This window comes from Anas platyrhynchos, chromosome 5 (genome assembly GCF_047663525.1).
Source record: "Anas platyrhynchos isolate ZD024472 breed Pekin duck chromosome 5, IASCAAS_PekinDuck_T2T, whole genome shotgun sequence".
NCBI lineage: Eukaryota > Metazoa > Chordata > Aves > Anseriformes > Anatidae > Anas > Anas platyrhynchos.
In genome coordinates, this window is record NC_092591.1 from 61,005,001 (window position 1) to 61,017,364 (window position 12,364).

General features: G+C 38.4%; 1 protein-coding gene across 22 annotated transcripts in view; it reads left to right on the forward strand.

Annotated features, from left to right (window-relative positions):
- SOX6 (SRY-box transcription factor 6) overlaps nucleotides 1-12,364 on the forward strand; it is a 380,857-nt gene that overhangs the window by 132,534 nt on the left and 235,959 nt on the right. Inside the window, exon 1 of one of the 22 annotated variants that reach the window (XM_072039324.1) lies at nucleotides 6,071-6,209. The exons of 20 other annotated variants lie outside the window; for them this stretch is intronic. The gene's annotated coding sequence lies outside the window, so the exon portion shown is untranslated. Of the gene's footprint in view, nucleotides 1-6,070; nucleotides 6,210-6,862; nucleotides 7,007-12,364 lie in introns of those variants that run through there. One more of the 22 variants, XM_072039323.1, reaches the window with a different exon arrangement.

The following is a 12,364-nucleotide window of genomic DNA, read 5'->3' on the forward strand; positions in this document are numbered from 1 at the left end:
GTTATTATCTGGTTCATATTTTTAAAGCCGACTTTGCATCCCTAGCCTCTTTCTGAACTTGTGTTTCATGTTGTGTTCATCCTGGCGTGGGAGCTTTCAGTTTCACATCACTTTGATCACTATTTGCCAGTGCAGAAGTGCAGTCAGCTTTTGTAGGAATTCACTATTCAGTGTCAACAAACATTTCTCCCAGCATTTACAGGCTGATTTAAGTAAACTGTAACTTGTGACACTGTATAGTAAATTGATAATGACTGAGCTGTGGAAATAAATACATCTTTATAAGTCTGCTTAGAGAAATAAATCATTGTAAGGAAAGATTTCTTTGTTTGCTAGTGAGAAGAGACTTATTCGGTTACGAACACGTTATGAACCTGATTTGAGATTCATCTTCTGCTGCAAGTTATGCCTTTCGTAGGGAGCTGAGGAGGGCTGTAACTCAGGCTTGTGTGCTCCTGGCTTCCTTTGTTTCCTTGGGTTAATTCATTAAAGTCACCGTGTCTCGGTTTCTTCTTTTGTGAAGTGCGAGTGCTGAGAGAGTTGGTTAGCAAAGGTGAAGATATTTTGAGATTTCTGGAACATGAGAAGTTGTGCTGATTGCCAAATATTAGACTGCTTCATCACCTTCTATGAAAAAACAACCAGGGCAGAGTCTCTTCATGGAGGTGGCTGCTCTGGGGTGGCCCCCCTCTGCTCAAAAGTGGAGATGGCTCACCCCAGACTTGCCCCTGGGGCTGCCCCATGCCTCCCTGCTGGCTCCAGTTTCTGCCCCAGTGCTGACAGAGCCTTTCCCCACCCGAAACAGCTCCCAAAACCTCAGTGATCAAAAATGATTCAGCAGAAAAAACCTGAACGAGCACTTTGCTTTCTTCCTTTTTGCACTCTGTTTTTGCCTGCACAGAGGTAGGGTGAGGGGCACCTCCTGGTGCTGCCAGCTCAGCCCTGCTCTGTGTAGTGTTAATGTCCCAGAGGGGCTTCCAGAGTGGTTGCGCGCTGCGGACTGATGTGGTCGGGTATAATTAGCGCAGAGCCTGTGCCTGCTGTGCTGGGGGTCTTCTGTATTTGGATGGCCCCATCCCATTCGCGACCTCGCTCCACAGGAGCTGCTGGACTGCGGTGCTCTGCCAAGTAGAAACATATGAATTCACTCTCAAATTAAAACCTAAAATTGGTTTCATTTCTGTAGTTTATGTTTAGTTCTTCCCGGAATTATCTGATATCAGCACATAAGCCAGTTGGAGAAATAAGTTTTGTTAATTTTTTTGAAAGTGCTTGTCTGTGTAAGTGAAGAGATCGTGTTTATTTGAATCAGTTAAAGAGGAATAGATTGAAAAAGTACAGAGAAATACAGTCTGCTAGCGTTCAGAGTATACCTTACCACTTCTTGCATTTATCTTTGAGTGGTTCAGAGTATTATCATGTCATATGATCCACAGTAATAAAGTAATAATAGTCAGTTTTTCACTGAAAACACAGAAATTTCATATTGCAATAGGACCCAATTGAATTTTTCCATGCCAAGAAAAGTTGTTAAGGCTGTATCTTTAGCTGAATAGAGGATTCAATTAACTTCAGTACAGCTGCTCTGATTTACAGTGTCTGAGGATCTGGCCCGTACTTGAAAGTCTGCAACAACTCTGTCTGTGTCATAATTCCTAGATTAAAAGATCCATTTCTTTTCAATTCTGTTCCTATTTGGTTTAAAACCACAGACATTGGACTGTTTCGTTGATGGTTCATGGTAAGGATGTTAGATGTACCAGCTAAATATGTCTGTAAAGCTATATGTTCAGCATGGCAATGCTTTTGAAATGGATAATAGAGCTCTCAACAAACGTCCATGAGAAAACAAAACTGTTAGATTTTGTTATTAGAATAGGCTGCACATATTTCGTGCTGTTTGCATGCCTATTATAAATTATTACCAATAAACATAAGAGGAAACCATTACAAAATATAGCCCTGAGCAAAAAATGACACTGTTTGAGAAGACAAGACTTTTTTACACATGCAGATCATATGTTTTATACTTAAAATATAGGGGAAAATAGGTTAAAGATGAAAACCACAACAGAGTTGTGTATTTCAATAGTAAATATACTGCATCACAAGGTATGATAGAAAATTTCAGTGTTTCAGTGAAACTCAGTTCTAAGAGAGATAATTGAATTTAAACACTGATGATAAAAATGTTATTGTGTTGCTCACTGACAATATTTTAAGTTTTCATTTTAGACATTATTTATTTATTATTTTCCTAATTACCTGGTAACAGTTTCATTTAATTGGGTCTTTAGTTCATGTGCTGGGTTTTGGTTTTCTTTGTATTTTGGTAGTTGTGCTTCATGGTGTTCTTTGGTGCACTCAGAAATATTAAAGTGGAACTTTGAGCACTTGGAAATGTGGAGCAATTCAAAGCTTGGTCCCTCTTCACCTTTACCCTTGTGACAGATTTTGCTTTGCACGTTTCCTTCTTGCTACAGATCAGGTGCTGTATGCCATAATCTTCCCTGAAAATTAGGTGACTGAGGGTCCTCAGTTATTGAAAATTATTTCTTCATAACAATTTTGTGGCACTTCCCAGAGCTGACATCAGAAGAGAGGGAAATTTTGTAACTTCCTTTGCAGTTGATGCAACTTCAGAGCACTGGAGGCAGAGACTGTACGCTCTGCTTGCTCTTTCCAAGCTGAACGGGCATGCTGAGTGGGGTTTACCTGTGACAATTTTTAATGTTCTCTGCTTCTTGTCCAAATATTTAAATGAAGCCCTCAAAACAAAACAAAACAAAACAAAAACAAACAAACAAGACCAAACAACAACAACAAAAACTTCTATTGTGAAACTGCTCAATATTAAACTATGATTATTTGTGTATTTATTTATTTATTTACTAAATGGTTCTTTCTTTCTTTCTTTCTTTCTTTCTTTCTTTTTCTTTCTTTCTTTCTTTCTTTTTCTTTCTTTCTTTCTTTCTTTCTTTCTTTCTTTCTTTCTTTCTTTCTTTCTTTCTTTCTTTCTTTCTTTCTTTCTTTCTTTCTTTCTTTCTTTCTTTCTTTCTTTTTTACTATTTTTTTTTTTAACCATGACCTGAAATTTTTGGTCATGGTCTGAAATTTTGGGTAGACCTGTGTGGTGCCTGGAGTTGGACTCATTGATGATCCTTATGGGTCCCTTCCAACTTGGGATATTCTATGATTCGATGAATTAATGATGAAAATACTTCAAATTGTTAGTTCAGTATGTCATACTAAGAATGTGACTATGAATAATGATCTCTTAGTTTTATGTTTACCTGTTTGTTTGTTTTAGAAAGAAAAGGCAGTTAAAATCGATAGAGATTTCATCTGTGGACCTTGTGAAAGGATAGGACGTTCAAAGTCTCAATACATTGAACTTTAAATCATTTGAACTTCCTAATGGCGACTGATTAGCTTAAATAATAAAGGATGTAACATTTTGTTTTATTTTATCTGAAGCTTTAAACTGCTCCAATTATTTATCTTTTGTCTTTTCATACTGAAGTAAATTCACACAACAAAGCAGCATCCCACCTACTCTCTCTCATTAAAACTTCAGGCAGCCAAAGCAGTGGAGGGCTTGCGGGGAAGGGAGACAGAGAGAACTTGTCACGTTGCTGTTCTTGGCCACAATGCCTATCAGACATGGGTATTTCTGAAATATTTGCTGGGTAGTTCCAGCTAGGCATGGTATCCCCTATAATCTTCTTCCAAATAGTATGCTGCTTCAGCTACCCTGTCCTTTATCCCAGTAGTAGCTGCAGCTCACTGGTACATGAGGTGGTTCCCGTAGAGGGTCTGTAAATGCAATTTAGGGTTCCCAATGTGCGCATATCTTAGAGTCAAATTGTATAAGCCCTAGTTCAAAAAAAACAATGAAATACTGCGCACAATGCTGCCTTGTAAAAGCCTGTTTTAAGGACTCGATTAAAAATCACCACTTCTCAAAGCCGCCGAAAGGAAGCAGGGCATTTTGACTAGTTTTGTTTTATTTTATCTGATCAAAATGCCCATCCCTTCAAATTTTCATTGGTCTCTGTTACTTTTCTCCTTTCCTCCATTCCCACTGACTCACACCCTGATCCTTGCTCCTGTATTTGTCGTGTAGCCCCTTGCAAACAGTGCCGCAATTAGAGGAGTGTCAGCTAGGGCATTACCCGTACTTGATTGTGGTGGAAGAGCAGGCGCGGTGTTGTACGGTGTGCTGTAGTGCACAACAGCAAGGAGCGGTGGCCAGAGCCCTGCTCAGGTTGTAGCTGTGCTCTGGTACTGATGGGCCAAGAGCCTTACAGCAGCTGAGCTCCTGAGGACACAACGCTTGTGAGCAGATGTAGGAGGTGCTCCCAGTTGCACGGAGCCCGTGCTTATATTTGAGCAGTCACTGTGCTTTTGTTACCCACAAGGGTTACATCTGGTGCTGGTGTGGTTGGGCATGGTTGAAAAAAGCTGCTCGTCCCTTACTGCCATTCTTGAGTATTCTGTCAGAGAAAAAACAACGTCTGACCTGGAGCATTGGCTTTGTGCATTTTGCTTTTCTCTGGTCTTCTGTAACTACTCCAGCGCTGGTGGAGCTTCAAGAAGTATGAGAAGGTGATGTGCATTTGCATCAATAAATGTACAGAACTTTGTGTATATGCTCCCAGTGACTGGAATATTGATACAGAAAAATATAATCCAAGATATCACTCTATAATGCAAGTTTTTTGATGAGAATTTAAGTTTAATTTCATTTCCATGATCCAGATGACAATATTTTTCAAGTATATATCCTACCTTGGCCACTCTTTTATATTTTATAGGATGCCCAGAGCTACTGTAGACATAAAACACAGTTTCTGGTTATGAGATCCCTGCATTACCAAAATGTAAATTTCACTCCTGAATATGTAGGCCACTTGCTGAATAACCTAAAGAAATCTATGGTGGAAATGCTAGTTCTTGTGTATTCAGATTACCCCCTTCAAAACTTTTCCTCAGGTTTTAATATCCCGAGAGTCTCCGAGGCAGTCTGCAGCTCAAACTTCGGTTTCGGTTGTTAGAGTGAAGTCATTTAAATAAATAAATAAAAGTGGCACGTCATTTATTGTTTGTGCCAAAGTACGCCATGTGCCAACTGGGATTAATTTTTATGAATCCTCATATGTATGAGTTTATAATCATGGTGCAGCTACACACTTATCCACTGTCTCTGCAATGACACTTGCAGTACTTGAAATGTGCACAGGTACCATCCCAGCACCGCTCTGACCCACATTTATTTTTAGTATGTCATGAATCACCTTCCTTAGCTGTTTTTCTTTTCCACTTAATGAAAGGCATATAAATCTTATTGCCAAATAACCCTAGGATATTTGATAGTAAAAATAAAATCCCTCCTACTTTTCCTTGTGAATAGCCAGATGGATGTGTTTACCCTTTAGAGAAATTTAGACTTGATATTTTTGTTACGTTTTGTTTTCTTCCTGGTAATTATGTTGGCACTTTGCTGATCCCTGGTTGTGCATTATTACAATGGAAGGTGACAATTTGATTGTCTTCAGTTGGAGAAACAAGTAATTTTGTATTCACCAAGCTGTCAGGTAACACTACCTCACAGTACTAAGAGCTCCTGGCAATGTGGTTTGGCACCTATGTTTAACTGCTTTGATGCTTGCGTAACCTCTACTGAATCAGAAATAGTTTGCCTGCTAGAAATGTTTTTAGGCTTGTAGTGTAAGGTTTTGATTAAAAAGACAATCTGCAACTGAACTGCAGAGCCATTGTTTCGTGCTATGTGGAGATGCTAATGAGGTGGTTTAGTGCAACTGGTTACAGGTGAGGCTGAAACTGAGCCCCTGCTCTGCTGTGTGCCGAGGTGCTCTGTTTGGCAGAGGAACCAGCATCAAGAAGCCTGGGAAGAGGGACGCCATCTGACTTAGATCAGGTGTCTCCCTTGTGCTGAGCCGTGCAGAGAAATGGCATGTGACCTGTTGTTTTCGCACCTGTAGCACTGTAAATTTAGCGTGAGTTAATGAGTTACATCACGTGGCATCCTAATAGCTCCTGAAAACAAACTGGAGGAGGACAAAATGTAATAACACTGTGTTTTAGCGCTGGAGTTGGTATCTCACAGAACACTGAAAGGATTTAATGAACCTTTCAGGATCTCCTTGCCCACCAGGTTGAAGTTTGGTCAAGAGGATTTTGAGTTAGTAAGTTCTTAACTGGCTTTATTAGGGAAAAAATACATCTATTCTAGTCTTTTGGATACGCTCTCAGCTCAAAGTCTAAACATGCTAAAATAAATTCTTCTTAGTATTTTTAGGCGTCCTTTATCAAAACCATTTATATAATCATTCAGTTAAACAATTAAGTCATTCTATTCCATAAAAATACATGAATTAATGCTTATTTATAGCAACCATTGTTTTTTAATTTTATTGTTAATGATTGCTTTTATTTATATTGTATTTTCTGTTTCTTGCTGCCTAAAACAACAAATCCTAATAAGTTGCTGATGGATAAATTCTTGGCATGTTCCCTCTTGTTCCCATAGTTATTGGTAAAGATAGCTGGAAGCCAGTAAGGCCTTTTTTCTTTTTCTTTTTCCAACAGTAAGAAATTGGATAGCCAAAGACACATGGCGTAGTCATAGGACTTTAAAGGCAGTCGTCACTGAGAGGCTAATACCAGCCAATTAAACAGAGGTGGTTACGTGATGTAACATTATCAGGAGAAACAATTCATGAGTCAAAGCATTCCAGGGCATATGAGCTCCAGTCCAAAGAACAGTCTCAAGCTGTTTAAATAAAGTGACAGCAATATTGTCAGCTAAATATAAACTATAGAAAATATTAACTTCAGTGACTGGAGATGAGCACAGCCCAGGTGCTAAGTGATTATTCTTTCACTGCCCTTTACTGCATTCAGTGTGAGTTCACCTTTGGCATGTTTAGTGAAAACTCCTGGCAGTGAGTAGAGAGAATGGAACAGTTAACCTACTAGAAAGGTAGGTTTATTTTTAGCATTTTATGACTCCGTGTAAACAGTTTTTGTATTTTCACTGAAAAGTCATCAGGGGCTGCAAAGTTGTTTTGCTGCATCCTTTTTCATGTTTTCAGCAACTGGATGAGTAGTTAGGAACTGGTTCCCTAACCCTAATATTTTAGTGTGGTTGCAGAAACTTGCTTTAATGGTAGAATGTATGAGAAAGGCTTTCCAAAAAAACTTCCAGGGAGCTGTTTAGCTCTCACATTGTTTGTGAGAAGAAATAGCATAAAATATTGGTATTGTGAGCTCTGTGTGCTTTGAGGAAGTTTGAACCTGATGTCAAATGTTACGATTTGGATTCGTATCTATTAACAGAAGTGTAATTTGTCTGGTTTGGAAAACCAAATGGAAGAATAGCTGTGTGTATATCCTGAAAGCCGTGGGTGTATTGGTTAGCTTGATGCTTATCTCAGCTAGAGATTTGGGTGCCCAGTTAACATATTGCTGTCATTTCTTGAATCATATTTGCTTCCATGTTCTCATCTTTCTGTTTCCAAGCTGATTCCTAGAATAATGTTTCTTATGACTACCTTAAACTCTCTAACACTGAATGAAGCATTGTATATGAACGATATGCAACTAATCCTTGCAGTCTTCCAGCAAAATGAAGCCTAGGAAGAGCTGGAGGCAGATGAGATGACTTGCCTAAGGCTTTGCTGTGACTCCAAACCAGGAACAGAAATTGGGAGGCTTTTCTTCCCATTGCCATGTTGTCAGTTTATGCAAATTTTGTCTGCAGGGATTCGTGTAAGGATATAGGGCCCCGGGAGAATGGATTCTTTTCCTAGCTATTCGTTTCTGTTACTAAAGCGCCTTGAAATCAGATATGAGATTTCATAATTTTAGGAAATAACTGTTTATTCTAAAATGGCAGACAGATTACAGCATTAGATTTACAGTGCATTATGTTACTGAGTTATGTCTACGTAACATTGTTTTCCAGAGGCCAAACTACAAAATCTTTGGCTACTGGTGAACCATTTTCATTTTTCTTTAAGTCAATCTGAACACTACTGTAACTGCTATCTTTATACAACAAAAGCAAAGCTCAGTTTTCCCAAATCTTTCAACTATGATAAACTGATACTCAGTTAGAAGTAAATTGTTCCAGCAACTTGTATGCAACTGTCAGTTTGCCCCATGCTGCATCAGCCCCGTACTTGTATAGATGAACTTCCACTGTGAAATAGATTGCAGAAAGGATGCTCCATGAGTGCACATTGAGTTTCAGAAGGGGTCTGAGGATCCATGAAAAAAACAGAGCCACCAAGTGACGAGCTGTGTCAAAGAGGAGGATGCGTGAGCAGTCAGGCAAAGAGGAATACACAGGCCATTTATTTTATCACAAGTCTGAGTGCTGACTTGTAGGGGAGGGTTCTGCAAGTCATGTTGAATATTGTGAGAGAAGCATGCACATTGCTTTCTCTTTGAGAAGGCAGGGGTGGGAGAAGATGTTGTGACAACTTTTTACTTTTTGTGAACTCTAGGTTAGCATAAACGTTAAGAAGAAAGTATTTAAAAGGTCATAAGTACACCTAAAAATGGTTTCTCTTAATTTATTTAGTTCTGGAGTCACCAAAGCACTTAGACATGTGCTTAACTTTTTGAAACAGAGTAGTCCAATTTGAAATTAGGGTACTGCTTGCATACTTACAGTTAATCATGCACTTAAGTATTTTAATCTGGCACTTTGGGGAGAAGGAATGGAGACTGTTCATAAAAGCTCTGTAAGCGAATGTATTTCTAATCTAATCTGATTCCAATCTACTGTTGGAACTGTAGACCTGGGTTACATCTATACTGCAGTCACTAAAGCAGGATGAATTAGTCCATCTGAGTAGCATGCTACTGTAGTTGGAGTGCTATCAGAAACAAGCTTGTTTAAAATTAGTTTGGATATCTCAGCATTACAAAGTAGTCATTTATGTGGCTGCAGTGTAGACATGCCTTTAGGTTTATGAATGCTTTGAGAGGGTGGAGCAGAGCAAGAGCTAGAGTCTCTGGCCAACTACGAGTCTGCTTTGCTATATATCTCGCTGTTACTGCTTAGTTTATATGCTTTTGAAGTACTGACAGGGCTACCACATTGTTGTTATCTGTGCTAACGCTTTGTGGCTTGATTCTGAAATGTCTAGCAGCTAAAACTCTGGGCCTAGCCGTAATTTCCCCTGTAACATTTAATCATTTGGGCAGTAAGCAGGGATGGGAGATTTTAGGCTATGGAAGCCTTTCATGTCAGGAGTATCATCCAATTGTCTTGAAAAAGAAGAGATATGTTGTCTGAAGAATTGGAAACCAAAGAAAAACCTTAGACAATAAAAAGTATTGCATTTAGGAAGGTATAGCATAAGTTGTCTGTAGGAAAAAGGAAAGCTGATGTTTTGAAAATCTGACTGGTAGTCTTCATTGGAGCACAGACAATTTCTTCTCTCAATTAATGTAAAAAACCCCACACATATGTACAGAATGTAGCTGTTTGTGATTGTGGTTAGTTTTATATAGGTAAAGTCCTTAGCACTTCAGTTTTGGCTTTACTGCCTTGACAATGAGGCTGACTGAAAATGGGTCCCAATTCCTCAGCTTTACTGAGATTTTGGTAAAAGATCCCATTCTTTTTCAATTTTGAGATCAAAACGAAATACAATTTATTCTAGTTTTGGAAAATCTAAGTGCAGATTTCTTCAATTCTCGAAGTTGAGTACATGAAAGGACTCCAGATAATGAGGGCCTTTTTCAACCTCTTTTTTCATACCCATTAGGTATATTTTCTACCTTTAGTGATTGCTGTGTTCAGCTAATCTGTCAATTTAACCAAAGCAACAATTTCACAATGTAGTTTTCATTCTGATTGTGTGCTGTGTAATCAATATACTGATATAATGTGAGTGTAATTTCCTCTCTTATTTTATCTCCACTGCACAGTATTATAAATAAACAGCTAAAAAAGAAAAAAGAAAGAAAAGCACCAAACAAATCTGTTGCATCTTCTTTTAAGATTGTACCACTGTAGACACTTGTTCTAGTAAAGTAGAATTGGACCCACTTGATTGCATTTAAATTTTTCATGCTTCAGCAGTTTGTCTGGGAGCACAGTAAAGAAAACCCCCCGAGCGAGGATAGTTTAGAATAATAGAACTTGATTTTGTGTATTATAGCGGCACCATTTGTGCTGCTGTAGTTAGGGTTGTGTCAGCACTTCCATTATAAACCCCTGTTTGCAGGGGTTATAACTAGGGAGATATTTTTTTATCAGAAACTTTTTTTTTTTATAAAAAAAAAAATCATTTGAGTGAATTTAATTGATAATAGGAGAAAAAATATAATGGAAATTTGTAAATTTCAGATACTTTCTACAAGCCTTATTTATCCTTATTTTTTTTTCTTTTCTTTTTCTTTTTTTTTTTTTTGTGAGGGATTTAGCAAATTCATCTTGAATGCTTTAAATGTAAAATAGTGAAGTCATTATGGCTTAAAATTTGACTGCTGTTTGTACTTGTGTTTGAACATGAAAATGTTTTAACACAATGACCTGTTCTGTGGTTTGCTATTATCATAAACTACTAAAATGGGCCAGATCTTTCTCCCTTAAATTTGATAAGGCCTTGGAGTTATTGGCTGAATTCTGCCTTTGGACCTGATGGACTTCCATGGACAGAATTCTATTTAAGAAAAAAAACAAGTATGTAGAGTAAAACCCTGCACAAAGTCATTGACTGGATAACACCCACTCACAGAGTTTATACTTATCTCTGTTTAACTGATTATAAATCCCAGCATAATCAATATTTGGGGCATAACTTGGGGCCACCGGAATACCCATACACATGAAGTGTATTGATTTAGTTAATGATCATGCTCAGAAAAGCAGGTGGAGGCCTTAATCTAGCAGGGTCCTGCATCCCTAGTGTTTAAATCTAGCAGCCAAAAGCCTGAAAGGAGCCATGGGCTGCTGACCTCTGGCCATGATTAGTGCATTAGATCCTGCAGTTTTAACAAATGTATGGGCAGAAATGGAGGAGCAGCATACCTCTGAAAATTATGTGATGGAGGCAGCGAGTGCCTGGGAGGCCTGCCTGAGCTTGTCTCTTTTTGCAGGCTCCAGAACTACAGGTAAACAAGTAAATCACAGCATGAAAATGGGTCTGGCCATAAGGCAGCAGTGAAGGAAAGGGCTTGTAGGAGCTCAGAAGCACCTGAAGCCGGCTCTTTACCTGTTCGGTTATCCTAGCGCAGAAAAAAGTTGCAGCCCACGGCTTGGGAGTAGTAGTGAATGTGACTTTGTTAGTATAATTTTATTTTTAAGGTTAAGAGATTCCCCTTTTCTAGATGTAATCAAAGTAAAGAAGAGAACATGAACACAGCTTTGTATTTATATGTGTTTAAAACATCATGAAGAAGAGAGAAGTCTGTTAGTGCACGTGGCAGAGGAAAGGTGCTTCCACTCGAGCGCATTGCCAGCAGATAGCTTTACTGAACGGTCACTTGAGGAAATACCAAAAGCTTGTTTATGAAATAGAGGTGAAGCCTTTCTAGACTAATTATATTCAGCATGTAATTTCTAAACTTCAGTCTGAATTTTGATTTTCAATTAACATTCTCAATTTGAAGATAATTTTCTATTTAATGTAATTGCAGGAAATAATTTATTGGCTGATTAAGACTGAGGGCCCAGCCTTCCTTAAGAAAACAGTCCCTAACAAACCAGCCTTTAAAGCCAACTCGTAGCTTTGGACAGATTCCTCCTATTTTTGCAGCTGCAGAGTTGTGTTTAATTAGGATTGTGCACTATTATTCATTGGTGCAGTTTGTAGTTGAAATTATTCTTAAGAGACATTTTCATTCCGAGTTTTGTGTCATGATTAATTTATGGCGCAGAAACAGCCCTAGCTATTGCTTTTTGCAGAAGCTCGTTCGGTTTGATGCAGGAATGAGATCTGTTGAGAAGGTGAAAGCAAGGAAAATCCTTTATTGTGTCTTTCAGTTTTAATGGCTAGTTTTCAAATTGCATAGAGCATGGTACAATTACATATATTTTCATGTGAGTGATTATATTAACATGACTATTTTAATGAGAAAAAGGAAAGTAAACCTTTTATTTTATCTTGGATCACAGCGATTAGGAACCAAAACCTTTTGAAGTACATGCAGCAATGCCGGCTGCTGAACTCTTGGCATGTTCTCTGCAGCATCAACATGAATTCTTTAGCGTAGTAAGAATGTAATACACGGTTTAAATTCCTCAGTTCTGCTTATTGGCAACATTAATATTAGACTCCTACTTACACTTCGGCTCCCCTAAAGAAAATGCAAACCTTTT